This window comes from Pipistrellus kuhlii, unplaced genomic scaffold (assembly GCF_014108245.1).
Source record: "Pipistrellus kuhlii isolate mPipKuh1 unplaced genomic scaffold, mPipKuh1.p scaffold_m20_p_5, whole genome shotgun sequence".
NCBI lineage: Eukaryota > Metazoa > Chordata > Mammalia > Chiroptera > Vespertilionidae > Pipistrellus > Pipistrellus kuhlii.
The window spans coordinates 58,859,161-58,885,507 of NW_023425551.1; the positions used below are offsets into that span (position 1 = coordinate 58,859,161).

Sequence of the window (26,347 nt, forward strand, 5' to 3'; positions counted from 1 at the left end):
CTTTTTAGATATTATAAGAGAGAGAGAAAGATTGAATGTCACTAATTTTTAAGAGAAGTGAATTAGTGCAAAAAAAAAGGAAAATTTTAAAGCTGGACATTTGGCACTCTTTTTCTCTCATCATATTTATTTGCATCATTTTTATGACTTCACATAAGTCAATAATTCACAAATAGTGCTGATGCCAAATTTTTTTCAGTTTTCATAAAAATAACTGCTTTGTCCATGATGATAATCCAGTTTTATAATCACCTGCCAAAAATCTGCTTTCATATGTTCTGGTTAAAATAAGAAGCTGATGAAAGTTTTAGTTTTACTATGCACATCAAATTTTTGAAATGTTTAACTGTTGAGTGAGTTGTTTTGTTTAGATTATGTCAAATTTTGGACTAATTTTTTTTAAAATCATAGATTTGATTTAATTGGCTTCCTTCAGGCAGTCATATTTATACTCTGTAAAGTCAAATTAAACCGTCCATAATACAAGAGCACAGCAAAAGCAATTTACCAAATTGCTTCTAGCTTAGAAGAGTTAATATAATATTCACACTGCATTGCTTCATCTAGAATTCGTTTTGAACTGGTAATATTGAGTTTCTGTTTTCCTTTTACAGTCTTGTCACTGTTTTTTTATAAGATAGAATTTGTTTTAAGCATAACACTGGTTGGCTTTGTTTTATCAAGATTAAAAAAAAGAGAGAGCAGAAAGAAAAATCAAGTGAGCATAATTTGCCTTCTTTGCTAAAGTCAGAGAATAAACACAAGAGTAAAAGATCATGGGAGTCAGGGTGGGAGAAAGAACATTTATACGCCTTTGTGGTTTAGAAAGTGATGCGCATAGCAAGATTTTACTGAGCTCCTGTTTCACAAACACAGATACCTACAGAGGTCAGGTGTGCCTCTTATTGCCCAAACTGGAGCATACACAGGGGCAGAGGAGTTCTGGAGAGCTCTATGGAGTTATGAAAAGTGCTTCCCAAAGGTGAAGGAACACGCAGCTTCTTTGTTTCTTCCACTCCTTGAATTGGGATGGCCAGTTATTTCAATGTTTTTAAGAGCCCAGAATTTTTTTTTAAAGTATGTAACATTTCTAGATTATTAATGCTGACACATTTTATTTCCTTTTTTTAATATTTCAAGTCTCCTCTTCTCTTTTCTTCTCCCTCCCTTCTTCCCTTTTTCCCTCCTTCTTTTCCTTCCTTCTTTCTTTTCCTTCCTTCCTTCCTTCCTTCCTTCCTTCCTTCCTTCCTTCCTTCCTTCCTTCCTTCCTTCCTTCCTTCCTCCTTTCCTTCTTTCCTTCCCCCCTTCCTTCCTTCCTTCCATTTATTTTTCTTTATTTTCTATTATTTTTTTAATGTAACAATATTTTCCTAGCCAAACACACAAAAATAGAGTCCCAAAAGGTAGAAGAAAATTTTATAAATACATTTTATAAATACATTTTATAAATAATTTTATAAATACATTGTGAAGATGACAATGAAAGGAATTTTAGAGATGGGACAGACAGTTTTAGGGGTGGGGTGTCCATGGGAGAGGAACACATATGTGAGGGGCAGAAATACAATAGAATCTCTCCTATGCACAGATGGTTTCTCTAGGGTTGATGCCCTTCCACAATATTCCTGCTTTTATTTACTTTTTAAAATTGTCAAATAGCTGTTTTCTAATTTATCAGAGTTTCTACTTATCAGAGTAAGAGGGATGAGTTGTTGGGCATACATACCACTAGAGTGGAAGCAAAACTGGGTCATTTAATAAGCCCATTCCACAAAGTTGTGTACTTACTATAATTCAATTTCTTTTAACAAATACAGAAAATTCACCTTGGAATTTGTAATAGGAGGTGAAATATATAGACTGATTAGACCTCTAGACCTCAGGTATTCTAATCCCAAAGCTCCTGCACGAATTTCTCTTCCTCAAATAATACTTTTTTTTTTTGGTACTATTGAAATAAAATATTTAAATGTAATATTATTTTAGTTTTATGCTAAATGAAATATACCAAAGAGTTATGTGAAATCTTAGAATTAAATAATATAAAAATTACTTCATATGGTAATATTCTACTTATATCTTTCCCTAAAAGTCATTAACCAAGAAGGAGGCTTAAACTAAAAGAGAAGTGAAAAGCATTTATTGGAGGTCAGAGTTTGTAAAAGGGAGACACAGACTCTCAAGTGTGCTCTAGAGAGAACAAAGAAAGGCAAGATTATAAAGCTGGAGCTGCATGTACAGTCCTCACTTCAGCCTGTTTTATATAAATGTAGAATTCTTGCTAAGTTGATAGGGTTTGGTTTAACCCAATAAACAAATGAAGAAAGTTAGTTGGAAAATAGGTTGGCTCCTTTCTAAGTAAGGAAAGGAGAAGGTCTGGTGTCATAGTGAGGAAGAGAATAAATTCAGGTCCAGCTAAGAAGTTCAAAAATTCATGGATTAACTGCTGAATGGGACATGCCTGAGACAAACATCTTCATCTCTTTCCAACTCTATTTTTTTAAAAAGATTTTTAAATGTATTTTTATTGACTTCAGAGAGGGAGAGAGAGATAGAAATACCAATAATGAGAGAGCGTCATTGATAGCTGCCTCCAACACACACCACACTGGGAATCAAAGCGCAACCTGGGTATGTGCCCTGACCTGGAATCAGAGCATGAACTCCTGGTTCATAGGTTGATGCTCAACCACTGAGCAACATCATCTGGGGCTAACTCTATTTTAGTTGCCTTGATAAAAATGACTCCACTAGGAAATTTCCATTAACAGATTCAATAAAAATAGTTATCTGTATGACTTTTCATACCATACCTGTGCTCTTATCTAGTTCCTAGGGAATCTTCAGTGCCATCGTAACAATAAAATTAATTTTTTTCTTTTTTTCATTAATTTTGTAAAAGGGAAGTAAACAATAGTCCAAAATAAAACCAACAAACAAATACAAAGGAAAATACTTTCAAAATAGTTTTCATTACATCAAAATGAAGAACATGGTCTTTTGAGAGTTTTTCACTCACACTCACTGAAAGGAAATAAGAAAATCCATTTCTGTTCATAGGATTTTCAAGCTAAAGCTGACATCCGTTATAAATAGTGTATGAAATATTGTTTCAACATATATAATTTTGGAAATATTTACAAAATGATCCCAATACTTTCTTGTACAAAAATACCCAGAAACAAAATAATCTTTAAATGGTCATGTCAGTACTTATGAATATTTGAAGCTCTAAATATCAAATTAAATAGATAAATTAAATGGTGCACTATTTAATTCCAACAAAAATTGTGGCTATTTTATTTGTTTGGACATGGACTCTATTAAAAATAGTTATTAATTTACAAGACCTAAATTCTATCATCATTACAATATGTGTATATAACTATAGGAAAAAGAACATGTAAAATACATAATCTTTGAAAAATAATTGTATTTTCTTCTCCTATCCTTTCTTATGATTATTATTATAATTGTATTATGTTATCCTTACTATCTATATATATTAAAAGCAAGCAACTAGAATACTATAATGACCAGAATAACTGATTGCTACGATGCCCACTGTGGCCAGTGAACCAGCCTGATTGGGGGGTAGAACCAGCCAACTAACCTACTGTGGCCCCTCCCCTTAGCTGACCCTGCCCTTCCTTGGCCTCTCCTCCCCAAAGGAGAGCAGGCCAGCCAGCCAACTCCCCCATGGCCCTTCCTCCCAGCCGGCCCCACCCCTAATGGGCCCCGACCACACTTGTCAGCCCGCAGCACTGCCCCTGATTACCTCCCCTACCCCAATAGGGGACGGGCTGGCTGGCCAGAGGGAGGGCTGCAGGAAGTTGGCTGGCCTGGATCCACCAATTGGGGCCAGGCTGGCTGGATCCAACCCATGCCTGAATTCTTGCACTGGGCCTCTAGACTTAAATTAGTGAAGTACCATATAGTATTTTTTTTTTTTCTGTTGAAACTTGAAAATTCTATTTTAAAGTACTCAAACTATCTCAGAAAGTAAATTATATTTTCTTAGGGTAGTATATGAGGGTAGACAAATTTTATGATAAATTGATTATATTCTGTATTCATCCTCTTACATTGAGCAAAAATATACTTTTAATGATTGCCAAGGAAGAATATAGTTCCTAATACCATTCTTTTTTTCACTTTAAAAAAAATTATTTCTTTAATGAAGTTTTGGGGGTGACATTGGTTAATAAAACCATAAGGTTTCAAGTGTACAACTCTATAACACATCTTCTGCATACTGCATCATGTGACTGCAACACAAAGTTAAGTTTCTTTCCATCACCATTTATCCCTTTGGTCCTCTTCCACCTTCCCATTGTGGGTGTCTATTTTTTTTTTCTTGTTTGTTTGCTTTTGTTTTTATGTTTTTTTGTTTGTTTGTTTTGTTTTTGCTTAATCCTTTCACCTTTTTCATGGAGCTCCCTAACCCCCTACACTCCTTCAGCTGCCAGTCTGTTTATGTATCTATGAGTCTGTTTCTATTTTGCTCATTAGATTCCACATATAAGTGAAATCATATAGTGTTTGCTTTTCTCTGTCTGGCCTATTTCACTTAGCTTAATATTCTGTAAGTCCATCCGTACTGTAGCAAAAAGTAAGATTTTTTTAGAACAAAGGAAAAATCAAAGAGTTGCTATTTAAAAAAATGTTGTACCACTTTAACAATTTAATGTTCTTCATTGTTATACTTTTCTAATCTATTACTTAAAGTTTCATTTTAGAAAGTACTGAATGCTTTGTTATGTTTTAAATGAAATTAGTGATTGGGTATCTACACTTTTTTATTTATGGCATCAAAGTTGGTCCCCTCTTTTAAGTAAAGATGTTAAACTATTTTAAACTGTTCCATTTTACTATCTACCTTAAATTCTGAAATTTGTAAGCCTCATAATAAATTAGAACCAACAAGCATGGGTTTTGAGAGACTCATTTGGCTTTGAATTCTGGATATGTTTCTGAGATACGTTTAACCCAATATACAAATGAAGAAAGTTAGATATTCTGGATTTGTTACCATGGGCCATTTACATACTTTGAAGGCTTAAGTTTTTGTTTTTTTGTGTTTTTTTTTTTCTCTCTCACACAATATACCTGTTTTAAAGATTTATGAGAAATGAAGTCATTGTGTTTAAACTGTCTAATATAACACCTGCAAAATGGTCAGAGATAAATTGTTGTAGCTGGTAGAGGTTATGGCAAAGAAGATATGCAGTTGTAGTAATGATGTTGATGTTTGTCACATCACCTTTAAATGCTACAGTATTTTTCATATCTAGAAACACAAATTCAAAGATGTAAAATCATTGATAGCTATATAATTATCAGAGCTTGTTACATATACAGTATAAAGGAAATTAGACAGCATCAATTTAGAATTCAGAAGGCAAGATAGAGAATGCTGGGTAGGGTCAAGATCAGAACTTTAATTAGCTAAAGAAAGACCCTTCAAATATACCAAAATTAGGTCCTGTCTTATTTTAGGAAAAGAATTCCTTAAAAACAGGATTAGAGATCATGGCAAGGTCAAGTTGGTATTCTTGAAACAAGCAAATTAAAAAAAGAACAAAAGAAAGCTGTGAAAACAGGCTCTGGGGTTCATAAAGCCAGAATAAAAGAGGGTGACTAATATTAAGTCAATATATATTTGGTAAGTACCTGCCATTCATAATAGTTGATAGATTTCATGGACAATACTGTGAAGAAAAATACATGGCTCTTGATTATAAAGAATTTTTAACATGCTATGGAAGAAAGGCTAGATCAAATTCTTCAGCCTACCATCTTAGAGATACAGAAACAGAAACTAGAACAGACTGCTTAAATGACAAGAAAGAGATCAGACTTGGGAAAATGAATAGAATAAAGGGCAGGGAGCACCAGTGAATAAATGGAGCATAGCATTTAGCCAATTGCTCTGCTGTTCACACCCATAAAGAATTGTAAGTTAGGGGTAGCTAAGGCTAAGTAAAATGTGAATAGGTTATATAAAAGACAATATCTTTTCCTAAAGAAGTACTCACAATGTTTTACATTTTGTGTCTTGGACACAATTTAATATGTATATATCTATGTATATATAAAAAGCCTAAGCAACCAGATGACTGGATGACCAGATGACCAGTGTCTATCTATGATAGACACTGATTACCAGGGGGCAGACACTCAATATAGGAGCTGCCCCCTGGTGGTCAGTGCCACTCAGCTGACAGAGGGGCACCAGATGCTGGGCTGAAGGCTAGTGAGTGCAGCTGTGGCGGCAAGAGCCTCTTCTGCCTCCATGGCAGCTCACAATTCAGTGGCAGCGGCGGCTGCAGGCAAAGTGAGGCTGGGATGAGGGCATGGTGCCAGGCCCTGGCCTGGGCTCCTCGCTGGCTGCCTGCCACTTTGCACACTATTACATCCCTCAAGGGATGTTGGACTGCCAGTTTAGGCCTGATCCCCACTGGCAGGCCGAAATTAGAGGTCTAACATCCCCTGACGGCTCCTGGACTGAGAGAGGGTGCAGTCCAGGCTGAGGGACCCACTGGTGCATGAATGTGTGCACTGGGCCTCCAGTAATTGCCCTGCTGTGTGCCTCTGCGGGAGGCAACGAGAGGGGCAATTACCCCTCTGCTGCCCCACAATCACCCTTCTGCTGCCACTGTTGTCCCCTGATCGCTGTCCCCTTCCTCTGTAAATTCAGAGAAAATTTTTATTTATGACTTTGTTTCTATATAGAAATCATTAGGAAAGAATAGAAAACCTCTGCTACTGTGGTATTATCTGAGACTACATATGCAGGTTGGGACAAAAACCTTTATAGTTGTTTAAATAGGGTGTAATACAATAATTAATAAATAATAATACAAGAATAAACTGTTTCACATATTCACAACTTTAAACCTCATTTTTGCCCAACCCTAAATATAGATGGCTGTAGATGATGAACATTGAAGTATAGTTAAAACATTTCAACCAAACACTTTTAAAATTCAGTCATTAATTCATTAATCCTCAACTTTATATTTCAGTAAGTAATATAAAATGCTCTTTTGTGAAGATTATTTGAGGAAAGGGACTAAGACATGACTACCTTCTTACTAACATATTCTTCCGTCTACAGAAGTGCATACTTTATGCAAAGATCAGTCCCAGGGCTAATGAATAATGGAAGTAAACTACCTCAGAAGAGATAAAGATAATTAGTAGATTATTGAGCATTGGTATTCCATTGTATTAAATATATATGAGGTCAGCTACATAAATCTATGTGGGGATCCATATGAAATAAATGAAAAGGAGTCAGGATTTTTGTTTGTAAAATTATTTTGGACATTTAAAATCAACTAGCACTAAAAAAAAATGTACCACCCTGGCTGGTTTGGCTCAGTGAACAGGGCATCTGCCTGTGGGCTAAAGGGTCTCAGGTTCGATTCTGGTCAAGGGCATGTACCTTGGTTGCAGGCACGTCCCCAGTAGGGGTGTGCAGGAGGCAGCTGGTCAATGTTTCTCTCTCATTGATGTTTCTCTCCATCCCTTTCCTTTACTCTCTTTAAAAAAAAACAATAAAATGTATCTAAAAAACATGTACTGTAACATAGAATACAATTTATATCATTATCTAGCTTGCCATTTACAAATACTACTCTACTTTTTAAGGCTTATATTCAGTGAATTGGTAAGATTATAAATATAAATGAAATATAAGTGGATATAAATATAAATACATATTAAGATATGAACTTAAGATGATAAATTATTAATAATTTAATTTAACATCAATAATGCAGCACTATTTTGAAAATAATACAATCAAAATTTTCAAATGCAAATGTAGAATATAAATATAGAGCCTATATGCAATCTAATTATATTTATCCCCTGTCAAACATTCTTAGACTGTTAATTTTCTTCTGAGATGTACATATGAAAAAATATGTGATGAATTAGCAGAAATATCATTTAAAAATATACTAAGATGCCAAACATCTGAGAAATACAAAATGCTTCCAGAATAAGATTTTGTTCTAATTCATCGAGGAACAAAATGACTGAGAGGAAATGAATATATTATTTAGTGATACACTAGATTTTGTGAACATGAGTAGAAAAGGGAGCTTCTGCCTTTAAAAGTAAAACGATTGGAGTTGATCCTAAATAACTCTTAGGTTTTAGAAATGATTGATTTCTTCTTTCAACAATGGATCTCTGCCATATAACTGACACTGTGCTTATCACATAGAGAACAAAATAATTAGACTGTTCTCTGTACATAAATGGCTCTCATTCTAAGTGGAAATACAGAAGAAACCACACATATTAGAATGAAGGGATAAAGGTTGTTGACAAGATAAACCTGGGGCATTCATCCAATCTCTTAACTCTCATTCTATCCACAGACACCCAATACGTTCTTCAGAACGACATTTGAAGTCTGTCATCTCATATGGAGCATCTCATGTGTTATACCTTTTATTATTAGTGCTAATGATTTCTTATTCAGCTGAGGATGAATTCAATACTGCTTTCTCTTTCCTATCAGCTGGCCTTATGGGATTTATTTCTGCATAAGTGTTTTCCTCATCTGACACTACATTCCCCCTTACCCTCCAGACACACTGGGTTTGTTGTTGTTGTTTTCAGATATATCAGATATACAATATTTCCTTTATAATTGCTGTTTCTCCTGCGTATACCTTTCATTCCTGAGTATCCAAGGACATCTCACACATTTTGTGTCAATTTCTTTTTTTTAAATTTCTTTATTGATTAAGGTATCACATATTTGTCCTCATCCCTCCATTCCCATCCAAAACCCCTCCCCTTGCATGCCCCACCCCCCTGTTGTTCCTGACCACTGGTTAATCTTATATGCATGCATACAAGTCTTTTGGTTGATCTCTCCCTCTTACCCACACCCTCCTCAACCTTCCCTGAGGTTTAGCTGTCTGATCAATGCTTCCCTGTCTCCAGGTCTGTTTTTGTTTATTTTGTGTCCATTTCAATGACACTGCACAGAACAATTTGCACAGACCATCCTCTCCAAGTTGTCAAGTTTTCCAATAATTACTATATTTTATTCCTTTACTTTATTTATAGAATTTATTTCTATATGAATTTATACTTGTATGCATTTACTAATTTCCTTTTTACTTTACCCTCTCCATTAGAATAAAATTTATATGACAACTTAAACCTGGTATATCTGATTCACTGCCTTATCCCCCCCACTAACAGAACAATTTTTGGTGTATATACCTTAAATGCTCAAAAGTGTTGAATGTTAAGTGAATAAGTGAAGAAAAATAAATAACTCATAATGGGCCTGAGGTAGGTCTTGAAGGATAAATAGAATTTAACCAAAAACACAGTCCTTCTTAGTTAATAATAATGATGTATCAATATCCGTTTACTAGTATAAACTTTTACCAATGCATGGTATTAACAAAATGATAGTATGAAACTTGATGTGAGACATATTGGAACTCTCTGTACTATGTTCTCAATTTTTCTGAAACCCTAAATCTGGTTTAAAAAGGTCTGTTTAAAACAAAATGTCATATAAAAATACAAAAACAGTGGTGGAAAAACAGTGTCCTGGCAAAAGATCAAATGATGTGAAGAATGTTTCCAAACACTTCAATATAACTCTTAAGCTTTTATTCAGGGAAATGATAGTATTGCCTATTTTAAGTTGGGTTCACAAAAGTGCATGCTGAGATAAGAGTTCATGTGATAGAGAGGTAGGAGGAGTAATTTCTAGGAGAACAGGCAGGGAGTAGAGCAGTGGGAATGGGAAGGAGGGACAACAACAGTGTGCTCTCAAGCAAAGTCTCATAAAAGATAACTGGCTGGATCCCACAGGAGAGGTCCAGAGCCAGTGTCAGTAATTTTTCAGAACATCTTCAGGAAAAGCAAGAAAAAGTTACTGGTTAATCTGGCTCAAGGTAAGAACAGGTGCTCTAAATTCCCACAAATGCCCAACTAGAGTGAGGCAGGCACAGCCTGGCTATCTTCCCACAGAGACACAGGTGCTGCCTATAGGGAGTGTAAGCTAGAGATGAAGGAGCGGTCTAAGGAGACACAGGTGAGATGCTGCTGGCACTGATTTGATTGCTGCAGAGTCAAACCACTGAATTACCTCCTTCCATGCCAGCAGTTCTGCACAACCTGGGCAGTTTCAGACGAAAGATTCACTAGGGATAGCAAGCCATTTCAGCCCCAGGTGGTGTGTCATCTGAATGATCTGAGGTGTTTAACGTAGTAACACTTCAGAGTAGATCACATTGTGGTGCCCACATCCAGAGTTTCTGAGGAAAAGGCTCGGAGTGGAACTTGGAATTTGTATTTGTAACAAGTTTTCATGTGATGCTGATACTGCTGATCTGAAGAATCACCATTCCTCTGTTATGGATTCCCACGGCATTATAATAAATATTTTCTTTAAGCTGTGACTGTTCATGTTTTGTGTAAAGAAAAAGATTGGGTCTAATAATTGTGGAGTCCTATAATGTACCATTATACAAAAAAACAAAAAACAAAACAACAACAAACAAAAACACACCCTTTAATTTAAATTATTTGCATTATTTAAGTATTTAATAAGCATTAATAGATTGGAAATGCAGTAATTATATGCTTATTGAAATAAATCATATGTCCTATTTTTTAAAAAGACAACAAAAATCCTACTGACACTTGGGTTATAATTCATTAAATGGTACATATACAATAAAATACAAAGAAAATACACTATAAGAAAATGAAAGACTAAATCATTGAATTTTTAATCCTTAGTGAAATTTCAGCATCTTAATGTAATATGAATTTTTGGTTGATCTAATTGCTAATATATTTTCTATAAATACTTAAATTAGGAGGTTTAAGGGATTAATGCAGCATTTTATTTTCACTTGAATAGGGAGTGAGGTTGTACTTCAGATAAATAAATTAACTCAGTACACTACATTTTCATATATTACAAAAATATGTACATAAGTCAAAATGCCTAAAAATAATTGTCTACTTTCAGAAATCCTAAGCTTCAAAGATGAGATTCAGAGTTCCTTACAAAAAAAATTACTGTGAAAAATTCTAGTTTCTTTCAAATGAAAACTAGTTATAGTTCATACATATTCATATAACAAAACTGCCATAGAGCTTATCTTATACAGTGCCTCTCATAAATATAGGTTTTTGATTGGGACTTGGTTAAGTATTGGGGTCATTTAAGAATGTGGCTTAGATTTCTTGTTCTTTTATTCATCTGACTCTTTGTGACATTTGACTCTTCAGCCATAGTTCTTACTATGTACTGTAACTTAGTTTGGTGGCAAACTTTTCTTTTTATTTTTCAGAGCAATCGAATATAGACATTTGTTCAATCAGTGAAGATTTTTATTAATGCTTAGCATTAATACTATATTATTAATTCTTATATATATGCATTGTGTAATATATTAGAATTGGCATATGTTTGCATTTTAAACAACAATCCCCAGTTCAAAATGGCAACTTTAAAGGGACCCTCTTAATATGGAATATTATCAGGCAGATAGTCATTTATTCTTAGCAGGCACTGACAGTCATTCACTATTCTTCATAGGCAGAAATGTAATTTGAGTAAAGTACCATGAGCTACCAAGAATCTCATAAAAATATAAATAAGATAAGGAACAGAATCACGCTACAAAAGTCCACTAACAGGGTTTGGGGACGTCTAGCCCAAGAACTGTATAAAGCCTGCAAAATCATTTGGTCTGGCCCTGCCAAGGCATTAGGGGTGAGTTAATTAAATGTTTAACCAAATATGGCAGGCTGATTTTTTAAATTGATAATTCTGTATGGCCCCTTAATGATGTTATAAATATTCAACTGGCCCTTGTGAGAAAAAAATGTCCCCCATCCCTGATTGAAAGTCTACATTATTTATATGCCAGGCCTCACATATTCCTTATCATTAAAATAAATGAAGCTAGAACAAATTAAAAACATAGATCTCTGAAGACCCAGGTCATTGCAATAGAATAATACAATGAACCTCAACCACCATAAGCACATCTCTTGTTAGGAGCATCAACTCACTGTCCTTAGGTAGACTCCTCATCCTGGCCCAGGCACATAGATACAATATGCAGAGATCAGCAGAGCATCAAAAGGGAAGTACAAACAGCAGGTGCCCACTGTTGGCAGAATGTATTGAATACCTGACTAACTTGTCATTAGCAGAGGGTTTGGTCAGGACCCATTCTCCCATTGGGAAGTTTCCAGTTACAAAATACTGTTTCCCTGAAAGATCAGAATTACATACAATACAAAGCTAGATATTGTGACTTCTTGCAAGGGGATTTAAAGAGAAATTACCTCCATCCACTTTGGCAATCACACATTCGGATACCTTGAATTGCAACATTCTCTGTCACTTTTTCATCTTCAACACCTTGAACTTTAGAATTTTCTAGCAATTACCAATGGGGATATCTTTTCTATATCACATGTTCTCATTCATGCTGAATATTTTCTTTACACTTACTGTCAAATTAAACCCTCCCATTTTTTTTCCTTCAAATTAATCCTCTCTTCCTTACTCTTCTGGCCTCTGTTGTTTATATGCCTCAGTTGATCTGTCTCTCCCTAACAACATGGATTGCTATTCCCAGCCAATTCTGTTACTTGTTAAAAAAAGTATAAACTGCTGCCCACTAGCATTATAGACATGATGCAAACTGGATCTAAATAGGAACATAAAAAATATTAAGTTGCATTGGGTGGGAGAGAAAAATATAAATATAGGCGATTTCCCACAAGCCACGTCATAGTCTGGGCTCTGTGAATGTGGGTTAAAAACAAAAACAAATGGTCCAGCTGATGTTACTCAGTGGTTGAGCATTTACCTATGAACCAGAAGGTCATGGTTCAATTTCCATTTTGGGGCACAGGCCTGGGTTGCAGACTCGATCCACAGTAAGGGGGAAGGATGCAAGAGGTAACTGATAAATTTTCTCTCATCATTTATGTTTCTATTGCTCCCTCTCCCTTCCTCTCTGAAATCAATAAAAAATAAAAAATAATATTTTAGAAAAAAAAGCACAAAAATAAATAAATAAATAAATAAATAAATAAATAAAAATAAAGAGTATATAAACAAAATACAGTGGTTTTAACAGTTCTTATTTAAGTTAATTCTTTTGAAATTACATTAAAACATAATAGATATACCTGGGAAACTTCAAAATTACTTCAAAGGCTTACAGGGAAAAGTAAAATATGGCTTTTTTTCTCCATAAATAATCACTGTTAACAGCTTCTTTTGTTTCCTTGAAAAATATTATGAGTATATAGTGTTTATTCTCAAAATAAAAATGTTAATGAGATTATAACATACATCAGGTAAAGGGCCATTGTTTTTGCAACCTAAAAAATATCGTCATTCAGAATATCTTACCCTATTTAATGGCTACCAGGTATTCTACCACAGTGTGATTTATAATTATTTATCTAGTTCCAGACTGATAAATTCAAGTGTTTCTAATTTGCCCCCTCAATAATATAAATTAGTCATTGAAGATCTTTGTATATGAGCACATCCATAGAAACATTCCAAGAAGTTGATTAATTGAGGACAAAATTATGTGCCTTATCAAGGGTTAACACTGGTATACTCCATTTAAATCTTCTCACAGTTGGTTCCTTGACATTGAGGTCTCTACTCAATATCTTCCTTGTAGACCTTCATGGAGAACATAGCAATTTTTTCTTATATGTTTTATTTTCATCCTTGCGCTTACTACTAAGTGATATATCCTTTTAAAACATTAGTCATTGTTAGTTGACCATCTTCTCTGTTCTCTGCCTCTAGAATAAACATGCTGTGAGAATAGAAACTTTATCTGATTTGTTCACCATAGTATGTTGGGCACACAATAGGCAGCCAACAAAGACTCCTTAAATAACCCGGTTACTGCTAACATCATGGTCACATGTTACAGCATTGCATTTGCTAATAAGAAGATAATGCACAGGAATAAGCATGTGAAGTGTCTCAATCCTTGGCTTTTGGACCTCTTCCTTTCATTCACTATCTAGGTGACCTTATATGGTTTCATAGCTTTTAATATTATTTATACATGAAATGCTCCTAAATGCATATTTTAAGTCCAAATCAAACACCAAAGTCTACAAAACACTCTCCATCTGGACACAGAATAGGAACTTCAAAATTAACTTGCCTAAAAGCATACTTCTATTATACCCACACCTGTCTCTTCCACAGTGTTCCCAAACCAGCAAATGACAACTTCTTTTTTCCTGTCCTTCAAGATAAAATCTTTGATGTTAATCTCATCCCTTCATACATAAACCATCAGCAAATCCTGCTGGTATTTCTCCAAAGATCCATGAAGAATTTATTCTGGAATGTATGCCATCATTTCTTACTATCTCTATTACTAACATCACTGTACAAACTACAACCATCTTTCATTTGGGTTATCACAAAAATCTCCCAACTGGTTTTTCTGTTACATACTGTTCCCTTAGAATCAATTCTTAAACAGCAGACAACAGATCATTTTGAACATGGGTCAGGTCATATCACTCCTTTAAAAAACTAAGATGAATATCACACCAGTAATAATTCATGTTATCTGTTTCCTGAATATGGTGCTATGAGAATGTCATATTACCTCTCCAATATTTCCTCCCAAAATTTATAAGCTCAGTCTAATCATGAAACAACATCAAATGTAAACTGAGTGAAATTCTGCAAATTACCTGACCAATATTTTTAAAACTTGTCAAGATCATGGAGGGCAAAAAAAGAATAGACAAATTATCACAGATTGGAGGAGACATAAATAAATGCAACATAGCATATTGGATTTAATCTTGAAACAGAAAAAGTACATTAGTAGGAAAAATGGGGAAATCTGAATAAAGTCTGTAGTTCAGTTGCTAGTGCTATTATCAATCATATATTTTTTATATTATTGATTTTTTACAGAAGGGAAGAGAGGGATAGAGAGCTAGAAACATCAATGAGAGAAAATTATCTATCAGCTGCCTCTTGCACGCCCCCCACTGGGGATGTGCCCCCAACCAAGGTACATGCCTTTGATCGGAATGGAGCCTGGGACCTTTCAGTCCACTGGCCGACGCTCTATCCAGTGAGCCAAACTGGTTTCGGTCAATCATATATTTTTAAATATTGATTAAAATACCATGGTTACGTTGTCAACATTAAGAAAACAAGAGTTCTATCGGAAGAGGGAGCCCTGAGCAGGTCCTCCCCCCTCCCCAACACACACAGCCAGTTATCATCACACCCTGGAGGAACTTCAACTGCCACGGCTGGCCCCAGTCACCATCACAACCATGAGCAGGGAGGATCAAACCCAGCAGCTGCCAGCACTGCACCACCTGAACACACACACACACACACACACACACACACACCCCAAAGCTGCCAACACCAAGCCCAGCACCATGGACAGCAAGGCAGGGAGCTGTGGCCCAGGTGGCCTCATGTTGGTGGCATCTGCATGCCTGCTGGGTCAAAAAGGTCATCACAACAAAGGTGTGGGGAACAGTAAAATGGTTCAGCGTCAGAAATGGATCTGGTTTCATCCGCAGGAATGACACCCAGGAAGATTCATTTGTACATCAGACTGCCATAAAGAAGGACAACCCCAGGAAGTGCCTTTAATGCTGAGGAGGTCTGGAGACTGGAGTGTGATGTTGAAGGAGAGGAGGGTTCAGAGGTCGCAAATGGTGCAGGCCGTGGGGGAGTCCCAGTACAAGGCGGTGTCTGTGCAGCATAGTAACCATTACAGATGCTTTCCACTCCGCAGGGGTCCTCCAGGCCATTACCAGCAGAATTCCCAGAATAGTGAGGTGGGGAAAGAATGAGGCATCGGGGTGCTCCCAAAGGCCAGGCACTCAGCACAGGCCATGGTGCCTACCTTACTACATGCAGAGAGACCTGTGGGTGTGGACCACAGCACCCTCACCCTCCTGTGCAGGGAGAAGGGATGGAGGCGCTGACAACCAAGGTGCGGGAGAACAAGCAGAACAGGGAGGGAGAATATGCATCAGGGTGATAGACCACGATCCGCAGGGGCCTTCCTGGCCAAAGACAGCCTAGAGAGGACTGCGATGAAGAAGGTCAGGAAAATCAAGGTGATGATACCCAAGGCCAGCAGCCACCTCACTATTGGTACCACCACAATTTCAACTACCAACCAGACACCCAAAAAACCCTGCACCACAAGATGGCAAAGAGACAAAAGGAGCCCATCCACCAGCTGAGAGCTCGTCTGCTCTTGAGGCTGAGCAGGGCGGGGCTGAGTAAAAATGCCAGCTTATCATCTTTACCACCATCCAGTTCAGTCATCCAACAAGAAGAAATATGAAATTCCAGCAATAAGATATAAACAAAAGACTGGAGCTGAAGACCTTCAGTGCTTGCTTTTTGCCATTGACCAGATAACTAGAACTATCTGCATTATCTATGCAGATGGGGCTTTATTTTTATCTGAAGACATCTCTTTTTGATAATGACACAGTTGGGAGGGAACAGGCCTGCAAGGAAGGGCAGTTGGGGGAGAGCAGGACTACAGGAGAGGGCAGTTAGGGACAAACAGGCTGACAGGGGAGCAGCTAGGCATCAATCAGGTTGGCAGAGGAGTGGTGAGAGGGTGATAAGTCTGGCAGGCAGAAGCAGTTAGGGGCAATCAGGAAGGCAGGCAGGTGAGCAGTTGAGAGCCAGCAGTCCTGAATTGTGAGAGTGATGTCTGACTGTACACAATCCCTGCATAATCCCTGATTATGCAGGGATTGTGTCTAAATGAGGAAATCAGACATCCCTCGAGGGGTCACAGATTGGAGTGGGTGCAGGCTGGACTGAGGGCACACACCTGCCCCCCATGCATGAATTTCCTGCACCAGATCTCTAGTAGTAGTAGTAGTAGTAGTAGTAGTAATAATAATAATAATAATAATAATAATAATAATAGAAAACTGGAACATGTTATATGGAGATACTCAATTATGTCTTAACAACTCTTGTATAAATAAAATTTTAACATTTAATTTAAAAAAATCTCTTGGGATCTTCACATCTCACCTTTAAAAATGCAAAAGGTATTTTTGTCTACCGACACATTCTGCCTCTCTCCACTTGCCTTTCTCCAGCCCTTCTTATCACATAGTTTACTGATTTCTTCTCACTTATTTGATTACTCTGCTCAATCAATACCCTTGATTTTTTTTTTAAGCCACTCAGAAGCTCAAGCTTCCGGCTACTTTCACCTTGGGAATTTATTTCCTTAATTATCCATAAGACACCCTTCCTTATATCTCTGAAGCAGGTTTCTACTCAAATATAACCTATGAAAAAGGCCTTACCTATCATTCTTTGAAATATACCTCTCCTCAAAAACCTCAATAGCAGTAGCTATTCTACTGACCTCCCTTTATTTGTCTTCATACTCAGTCAGTGTCTGAGTAGAAATTTATTTATGTGTATATTCATTTTTTGCCCATTTTTCAGTGAGGCCAAAAACTTGTTTTAATCACTGTCATTTATTTCCAGTTCTTGAAATTGTCTCTGTCATGTAACAGATAATTAATAAATATTTGTAGTTATTCATGATCTCTCACTTAACACATAGAATTTAAAAAAAGATCAAACTTATAAAAATAAAAAAAAAGAGAGTATACTGGTGGTCCCCAGGGACTGGGTGGTTTGGGATTTGTTGGTCAAATAATACAAAAAGTTCCAGTAATAAGATGCATAAGTTCTGGGGATGTAGTTTACAGCATGGTGAGTATAGTTAATGCTGTACTATACACTTGAAAGTTGCTAAGAGGATATATCTTAAAAGTTCTCTCCACACACACACAAAAAAGTGTAACTACCCTGTTTCCCCAAAAATAAGACAGTGTCTTATATTAATTTTTGCTCCCAAAGATGCGCTACGTCTTTTTTTTCAGGGGATGTCTTATTTTTCCATGAAGAAAAATACGGTACACATTTATTGTTAAATGAAAATAAAGGATATTTATTACCTGTATACGGTACGGTAGTACGGTAGTTGTCAACACAAACCAGACAAATTGTGAATCCTACAGTATCAAGAATTTACTCATTTATTTAATGACAATCATGTCATCATCTTCTGGAATATCATCATAACAATCCAATTTCTGAATTTACTGGTGAATTTCTTATGACTCCATTTCTTTCAGAATCAGTGGACCAAATCTCTCATGTTTAGCATAGGAGGGGCCTTATTTTTGGGGGGATGCCTTATATTTCACTCAGAAGGAAACCTGTAAGTAGGTCTTATTTTCGAAGGATGTCTTATTTTTCGGTGAAACACGGTATATAAGGTGATGGATGTGATAACTATCCTTATTATGGTGATAATTGCATAATGTATACATGTGTCAAATCATGATCTTGCATATGTTAAACAATATTATATATCATTTATGAAATGTGGGGTTCAGGGTTCAGATGTCTTCTCCTGGGTTCTTGTCTGACAAGGTTTGAATAAACTTGTGGACTAACAGATTTCTTTAATAAAAATGTAGAAGTTTATTGGAAGCATATACAAACTCCATCTGGGCAGGGGTATCCCAAAAGGGATGCCCCTGGGGAAGGGGTCCCCAGGTGGTAAAAGCCTACTCTTTTTCTTTCTCTCTAATGGGGAAAAAAAATCCTGCTTGGTGTCCCTTTGTCTCCAGTTTAAATATGCTGCATCTCTTTGTTTGAACTTGACCCTTTACAATTGGACCTTTCATTACTTTAGGGCTCCCGTGCTCTCCTCATTGGTTATTTTGTTACATAGTATCAGTTTCAAAGGCCCAAGTCCACAAGGTGCTCCTCCTCTCTTTCTCTTCCCCTTACCTTGTAACATTGCTCTTCTGTGAAAATTTGTTTTCCTCTTTCTGCCATTTGTCAGCATTTCTCTCTCCTCTGTGAAAAGTGTGTGCCCTTCCCCTCCTTCTTCTCCCCCTCTCCAACTCCCCATACTCTGGCTTTTCCTTACCTTCTGTGAACATATGTCTTTCTCTCCCTTTATCCTGTGGCACTTCTTTTATTCTCTGTGAATGTACGCCTTCTGGCTGCTCCAAGCCCTCACCTATGCATTCCTCCCCCATGGACCCTCTTTACTCCTAAAACTCCCAAACCTGCCTATCTCATCCCTAAAACTCCTTTCTCTTAGATCTCAATGAAGTTGAAAAATAAATAAGTATTTGTTAATAAATAAATTTATTTGGCTGGAAAATCATTAAGAAACAATACAATTAAAACCTATAAGTTATAATTATATGTTTTCCATTTGAATATTTATATTTTAAGTTATCTAGCAGATATACGGTAGGAAGTACACATTTTCTCAAATAGTTAAAATATAGTTATATTTATAGTACCATGTTCTTCAAAATAAAAACAACTAAAGGGTCCAAAATAATATTTGTAGTATTATGTACCTTGAATGATTATTTCTAGAACAAATGAGTAAAGAAACACATGAATGAGAAAAGGTGGGTACAATTTATCTTCTTGTACTCACAAGAATTTAATTTCTTGCTCAATTATTCATTCCATGTAGAGTTCCAAATGACAGGCGAATTTCAAAAGGGGGTAATTAAATTCAATAGCAATACAAAGAAAAATTATCCCTCACTAATAGCTGTTTTTCTTCAGGTAATCATAAAATGCTTTCAAACGAATGCTTTTCAGGATGTCAGTAACCTTTCCGATTATTGTTTGCATGTACGAATCAAGCAAACAATGAATTGTTTTTCCTAAATTCTCCAGTTCTTGATCTCACTCTGCAAAGAAATTCTGTTGCCTTTCTGAAAGCCAGTCTCTGGTCAGGTTACGAATAGGGTGGTATCACACTGTGAAGTAAAATCCTATTGTATGGGTAGGAAGTTTTAGTGTACTCCGGAGTTGCCTCAGAATCACAAAGCAATTAGCCGATAATGTTAAAAAGTTATGGCTAATTTAACTAATGGTTAATGGAGCCTACTAAAGCTGTCAGAGTTGATGAGCCCAGGGAGAATTTGTGCAGGAACACACATTAACGTTAGGGTCCTTTATCTCCTCTTAAGACTTTAATCAGCATCTGGAATGATGGGCTCTTGGAATGGAATGCCAGAAATATGGTTTTGGGTTTTTAACCTTTTAAACTGGGAACAGCAACTAACAAGAAGGCGGAGATTTGTCACTAAGTATATTGTGTAGGTCACAAAATCATGCACAGAAAGTCCCCAAGAAAGTACGCTTTTCTGTAACTGCTAGGAGTTGCAGTGGATGTCAGTAAGACCTTTCTTCCCCCTATAGTTTGAAAATACAGCAAAAACTATATTTCTGATCTACTGAATGACAATAAAATGCCATCAACTAAACCAGTGGTTTAAATGACATGAAAAAGGATAGAGAGGAGACAAATTTGCAGAACTGAGTCTTTCTAAAAGGTTAAAAAAAAAAAAAAAAAAAAAAAAAAGCAGCATCTTCTAAACCAAAGTATTGAAATCCCTAGCTAAAGGACAATGCACAGTTCTCTAAGAGCTTCATGTTTTATTCATTAAATGATTTGTAGAAGTTATGTGTTTTCACAAAGCTTATGTTACAGAATAGATCCTTTACTCAGTGAAATCTCAGCTTCCTACTGTGAGAAATTCACTTGTTTTCAAAGTGCCAAATTTAAGTAATGCATGAAAATGTGGACTTAGGTACCTAAGAGAGAGGAAAAAATTCTACACAAAGAACTAAAAAAGATAGTCTTTAAAGAAATGTGCCAATTAGTTAAATTATCTCAGCAAAGTTTAGGATGATTAGAGTCCACTGCTAAGAGGATGTTTCACTTGTTCCTTGCCTTCTATTAAGATGTTCTTATTATAGGTATCTGAACTAATTCTCCTGTGACAAATGCGTTGCAGATGAAAATATTGGAAGCAGTTGTGATAACCAGCACATTCGAAATAACAAAAGCATCAGCACGATTCCCAGTTTCTATCATAACAATACACTGTGACAGAACTTCAATTTAATATAAAAATGGAGACAGCATTACCAATGACAGGGCAGGAATCAGATTATTAATAGTAAATAAATCAGAATTTATTCAAAGTCATAATAGAGGCTTCTCAAATCTAATAGAGTTAGCCAAAGTAATGTTATGAATAATTTACAATATAAATGCTCAGTATTATTGATTTTCACGTGAAAATTATGTATTTCTGTATATTGAGTTTTGATTATAAATTCCTTTTGTTTGGGAGTTATCCAGTTTGCTGTATTTTGTTATAACATCTTGAATAGACTGAAACAGGAAAGCCATTTCAAGAAGGTGGGGTTTGCAAAGGATTTCAGGTGAATGTGATGAAAAGATATATTAGGCCATTTTATTGATAGCAATTCATCTGTTCATTCACTTTACAAGACAAATAGGAAATAGCCATTTCCCAGGCAGTATAGTGTGTTTAAGAGATGCAAAAACAAGTAGATTAGACAATCTATTTAAGATTATCTCAGTTTAGAGAGAATAGCAGACACATAGAAAATTAACCATATAGCATTTTCATTTCAGTCATAAAAGTATCAACAATTTATGATTAATGGATAGAGTGAGGTTCATAGACAAACCTGAGAATGTCAAATTAGGTTTTCAGAGGATTAGTATAAAAGTTAAGTATGTTTAGTGTTTAGTCACATACCAAGCAGAGGGAACTGAAAAATCAATGCACACTTTGGAAACTGCATGGTATATAGAAAGTATAGTAGGAAGTCTAAGGCATTCATGGAGCAGCTATCATAAGTCATGTGGTTTTGAGAGACAAAGCAGGAGAGGGAGATGTGGGAACTTCCAGGTCAGCAGATGTCAGATGCACAGAGATTCAAGTGCTTGAGATGGAATACAAACGAGCTAATTCAGGGAAATGCTCCACTTGGTGAGAAACCACATCTAATTCTCCCAGTGTTTTCCTTGCCCATCAAGATGCCTTTCTTGAGATGTATGAGCTTCTGTTGCTCATATGGACAGGCATAGGGCTGGGTGGGATTCATCCTGAGTCAATTTAGATGTAGGCTTCTGAAATAAAAAAAAAGAAGAAGAAGAAGCTCTAACCGGTTTGGCTTAGTGGATAGAGCATCAGCCTGCAAACTGAAGGGTATCTGTGGTCAAGGGTACGTACCTTGGTTGCAGGCACATCCCCAGTGGGGGGGGTGCAGGAGGCAGCTGATCAATGTTTCTTTCTCAATGATGTTTCTAACTCTCTATCCCTCTCCATTCCTCTCTATAAAAAAATCAATAAAATATATATTTTTAAAATAAATAAATATGGGCTTGTGCTCCAGACATGCCATTAACATCCTGGCCTCAAGTTCTGCCTATCCTCAGCAATGCCACTTTACCATCTCTCCAATTTCCCAAACCTGAAACATGGAATTATCTACTCATCCTCCCCAAATTGCCCCAACATCCCCAGATATAAATACCAAGTCCCATCAATCTTGCTTCTGAAATATTTTTCTAAATGGTCCACTTACTCCCTGGCCTTGTCTTCCATATTTTTTGTCACTGTCTCCATTCCCTTGGTGATCACTCTCTGCTGACTCAGCTCTCTGTTTTAAATTTTACTCCTTTACATTTATTTTACACAAGGTAGCCAGAGCTATCTCTCTAAAACACAAAACTGAATATGATACTCTCCTGCAGAACTCTTGATTAACTTTCAATCTCAGCTGAATAGCAGAACTTTTTGAGATAATGTTTTAAAGGTTTGGACCTGCTCTCAACGAATAAGAAGAAAATACTTATAAGCCATAGTTTTTCTTATAAAAATTGAGAAAATTCATGGGACATAGGCTCATACATTGATGTATTATGATGGATAAACTCCATATTCAAAGTAATTTTTCAATGGCTTGTCATGGCTACAGGATAAAAGAAGTCCCTAATTCTCCCCTAGCTCATTTATCACTGATCTCTTCTTCATTTGAATGAGCAGTATTTTACTTGCAGAAACGTTACACATAAGTTCCCCACACTCCACAATTCTCTCTCAATATCAGAACCCTTCTGCACTTTACTTTGTAGGCCTCTGTTTCAAAGTTCTTCCTCAACTTGTTTCTAATCTGTTATAATTTTCAACTCTGAGCAACATATTAGCTATCTTTGTATGAATTCACTATTATTTGTCTTCTAAGCCATAAACTATTTTTGCACCCACTGTCATGGATATTGTGTGGTACCTCACAGGTTTCCAATAGATATTTGTTAAATAAAGGAATGTTATATAGCAGGAGTAATATATTTTTAGTGACACCTGCCAAATTGCAGCATAACAAACAAATCCAAATGTTTGCAGTTAATAAAGGATTATTCACAATCTTTGGGCTATGTGACAGCTCTAGTGTGACTGAACCTTGGCATCTATTGTCAGTATAATAAAGATGGAGAAACACTAGTTTGATCATTCCATGTGTTATCAATCTGTGATACAGACTGAGTGGCTACCTTTGGCATAATTTTCTTCAAGGCAGAAATTAGAAGTTCTGAAAATTTCAAACCAAAACACTCATGGACACTGAAAGCCTCTGTATTTGAATGGAAGGGAAATGGGGACATTTATAATAATTTCAACAATAAAGATAAAATTTTAAAAAATAAAGCCTCTATATGCATTTTCTTTTTTTTCTATTTTATTTTATTTATGTTTTCTATCACCATTTACCTCATCTACTTTTTACACTCTCTTAGAAAATTCAAATCATAAGCCCCACATTTAATGAGGCAAAAACAGTTTGCTCTGGATATCACATAGGGAAGCACTGCAAATTCAAAAAGCAAAGAGCATGGTATATAATCTATATATATATATAAAAGCCTAAGCAATAGTTTGACCATTCCACCATTTGATTGGTAGCTATGACATACTCAAGGCACAGGCATGGAAACATGGAACAGACTAATGAATCTCAGAAGGAAGTGAGAGGGAGGAGGGCAGGAAGAGATTAACCAAAGATCTTAAAATGCATGCTAGAGGCCTGGTACATGAATTTATGCTCTGGTGAAGGGATCAGGCTGAAAATGGCAGTCCAACTTTCCCTGAGGGTTCCTGAATTGCCAGAGGGCGAGCCCATGAACAAATCTGTTCACCAGGCCTCTAGTTACATCATAACTATGAACAGAGAGTCAGATAGAATGATCCTATCTACCACATATGAATTCTGGAGTTCCAGAATGAGAATAAACAAACTACAAAGGTGTCAGTCTTCAGCATAAACATTTGAGGTAGAAGTAGGTCAAAATAGTAGGGCTGAAATTTGCAAAACGAAGAATTTTCTTCTGTTATCTTGTTTTCCTCTTGAACTTGTATTCTGACAGCCCAACTGTACAAGATGCTTGTCAGTTGACAGTAGATAGCATTTTGGATATTTTGAGCTTGCATGTGAAATCTGAAACATTTGCAAAATCTCTCTGATTTAAGCTACCCTAAAATAATTCTGGAGTTAAATTTTATAAACTGAAAATGAGAGCTTAATTTCATTAGCATTTTTATCATTTAAAAGAATTAGCAGAAAACTTCTAAATAGCATGTTCTTTGTCTGAAATAATCATGCCAATATGCATAAATTGCTATGAAGTGATATGGTAGGTAAAGTTACTGCATAGTGTAGGCTCTTCATCAATAAGATAGAAATAAATACTTCATAGACAATAAATTCACACATCCAGATTTATACACTGAAGAAAAACAGCTAATATGAAGGCTCATTGACTTCATATTGACTTCATATACACTATCTTAAGAATTGTACCAGAGCATTTTTTTTGTGGACTATGAAAAACTCATTGATTTTTAAAGTGAAAACTTAAAATAAGCTATTCTAAGTAATATTAATATTAATAATAATAATAATAATAATGCTACATCAATAGTAATATCCTAGGATATCTTATAAATTAAAATGAAGCTACCAAAAAAAAAAAAGAACAAAAGCTTTTGATCCCTTCAAATAGACCATTGTGTAAAGGCAATTAATGAAGTTAAAGCATTCTGGAATCAAACATTGACTACAAGTTAGAATTCAGTTAATTAAGCAGGCTCTAATGTCAGTTGCTTGGGCTGCATCTGAATTCTATTTAGTCATGGAAAACTTCACTTTCTTCATCTAATACTCAGGACTATGTATTCAACAATTATGACTTACTAGTTTTATTTACTTACCAGGGTTTATCCTCACCCTCCTGAGACTGATTTATGCAAACTTTTTGAAAGGGAACACGCAGTAAATATTTCCAGCTTTGGGCACATACCACCCAAGCCACAACTGCTCAGCTCTGTCACCGTAGTATGAAAGCAGTCATAGACATTACATAATTGAATGGGTGTGGCTGGGTTTAAATAAAGCTTGTGCTATAAAGACAAGGCAGTGGGCTAGATCTCGCTACAAGCTATAGTTCACTGACCTCAGTGGTAGCAAAAGCTGAGTCCTAGCAAACTCTCAAAAATTCTGACAGATCTGATTCTATAATACATTTTAATATCACTATAAAATAGTATCATTTATTCTCAAAACTACTGATTGTTTAATTAGTACCACGTTTTGCCCCCAAGCTATCTTTTTTAGGTATACTTAGGACAATATTGACAATTTACCAAAGGAACAATTATTAAATATATGGGCTTACTATGTATGACGTGATCCTAACCAAATAAAAAGTTTTATATAAAAATTGCCAGTCATATAGACAAGAATACTATTGTAATATTGATTCCCTTTTGATAGGAGATCTAGAGATGACTCTAATTTTCCTGTCACTATTTTTCTGTATTTTCTCTATATTTCATTATGTGAATGTATATTATAACATTTTAAAACAACTTTAACTTTTAACTGCAGCATAATTGAACAAAGGAAGTATAGGAGTTTCCATGTCAGCTAAAAATAAATGAATAAATAAATTAATTAATCTCGTTTGTCATTTTCTTCCATAGTAATTGACAGAGAAAGTTAAAAACTTCCATTTTTGTGTTTGCCTTGGACATAATTAGTATTAATATTTATTTTATCCCCCTATTTAGGGTGAGGGTGTTTACAAGTGAGTGAAGAAAAACCAGTGCCTTTGTGTGAATGTAACTTTGGGTCAGGCTGCCTGACTATAGTTAAGAGAAGCCATTCTCACAAGAACAATTTTGTTCTACTTCTTGGATTCCTGCAGATTGGCACTGGGCTCCCAGGCAATCCAGGAACCAGCCTGCAGCATTGGATTTTGGACACAATGCGCCCTGATCCACAGATTTATCAGCTTCTCTGGTAGGCTTGACT

At 35.9% G+C, this 26,347-nt stretch overlaps 1 pseudogene; it reads left to right on the top strand.

The window, feature by feature from the left end:
- The first annotated feature begins 15,369 nt into the window (after positions 1 to 15,369).
- LOC123651398 lies at positions 15,370 to 16,509 on the top strand (annotated as a pseudogene).
- Positions 16,510 to 26,347: the final 9,838 nt, after the last annotated feature.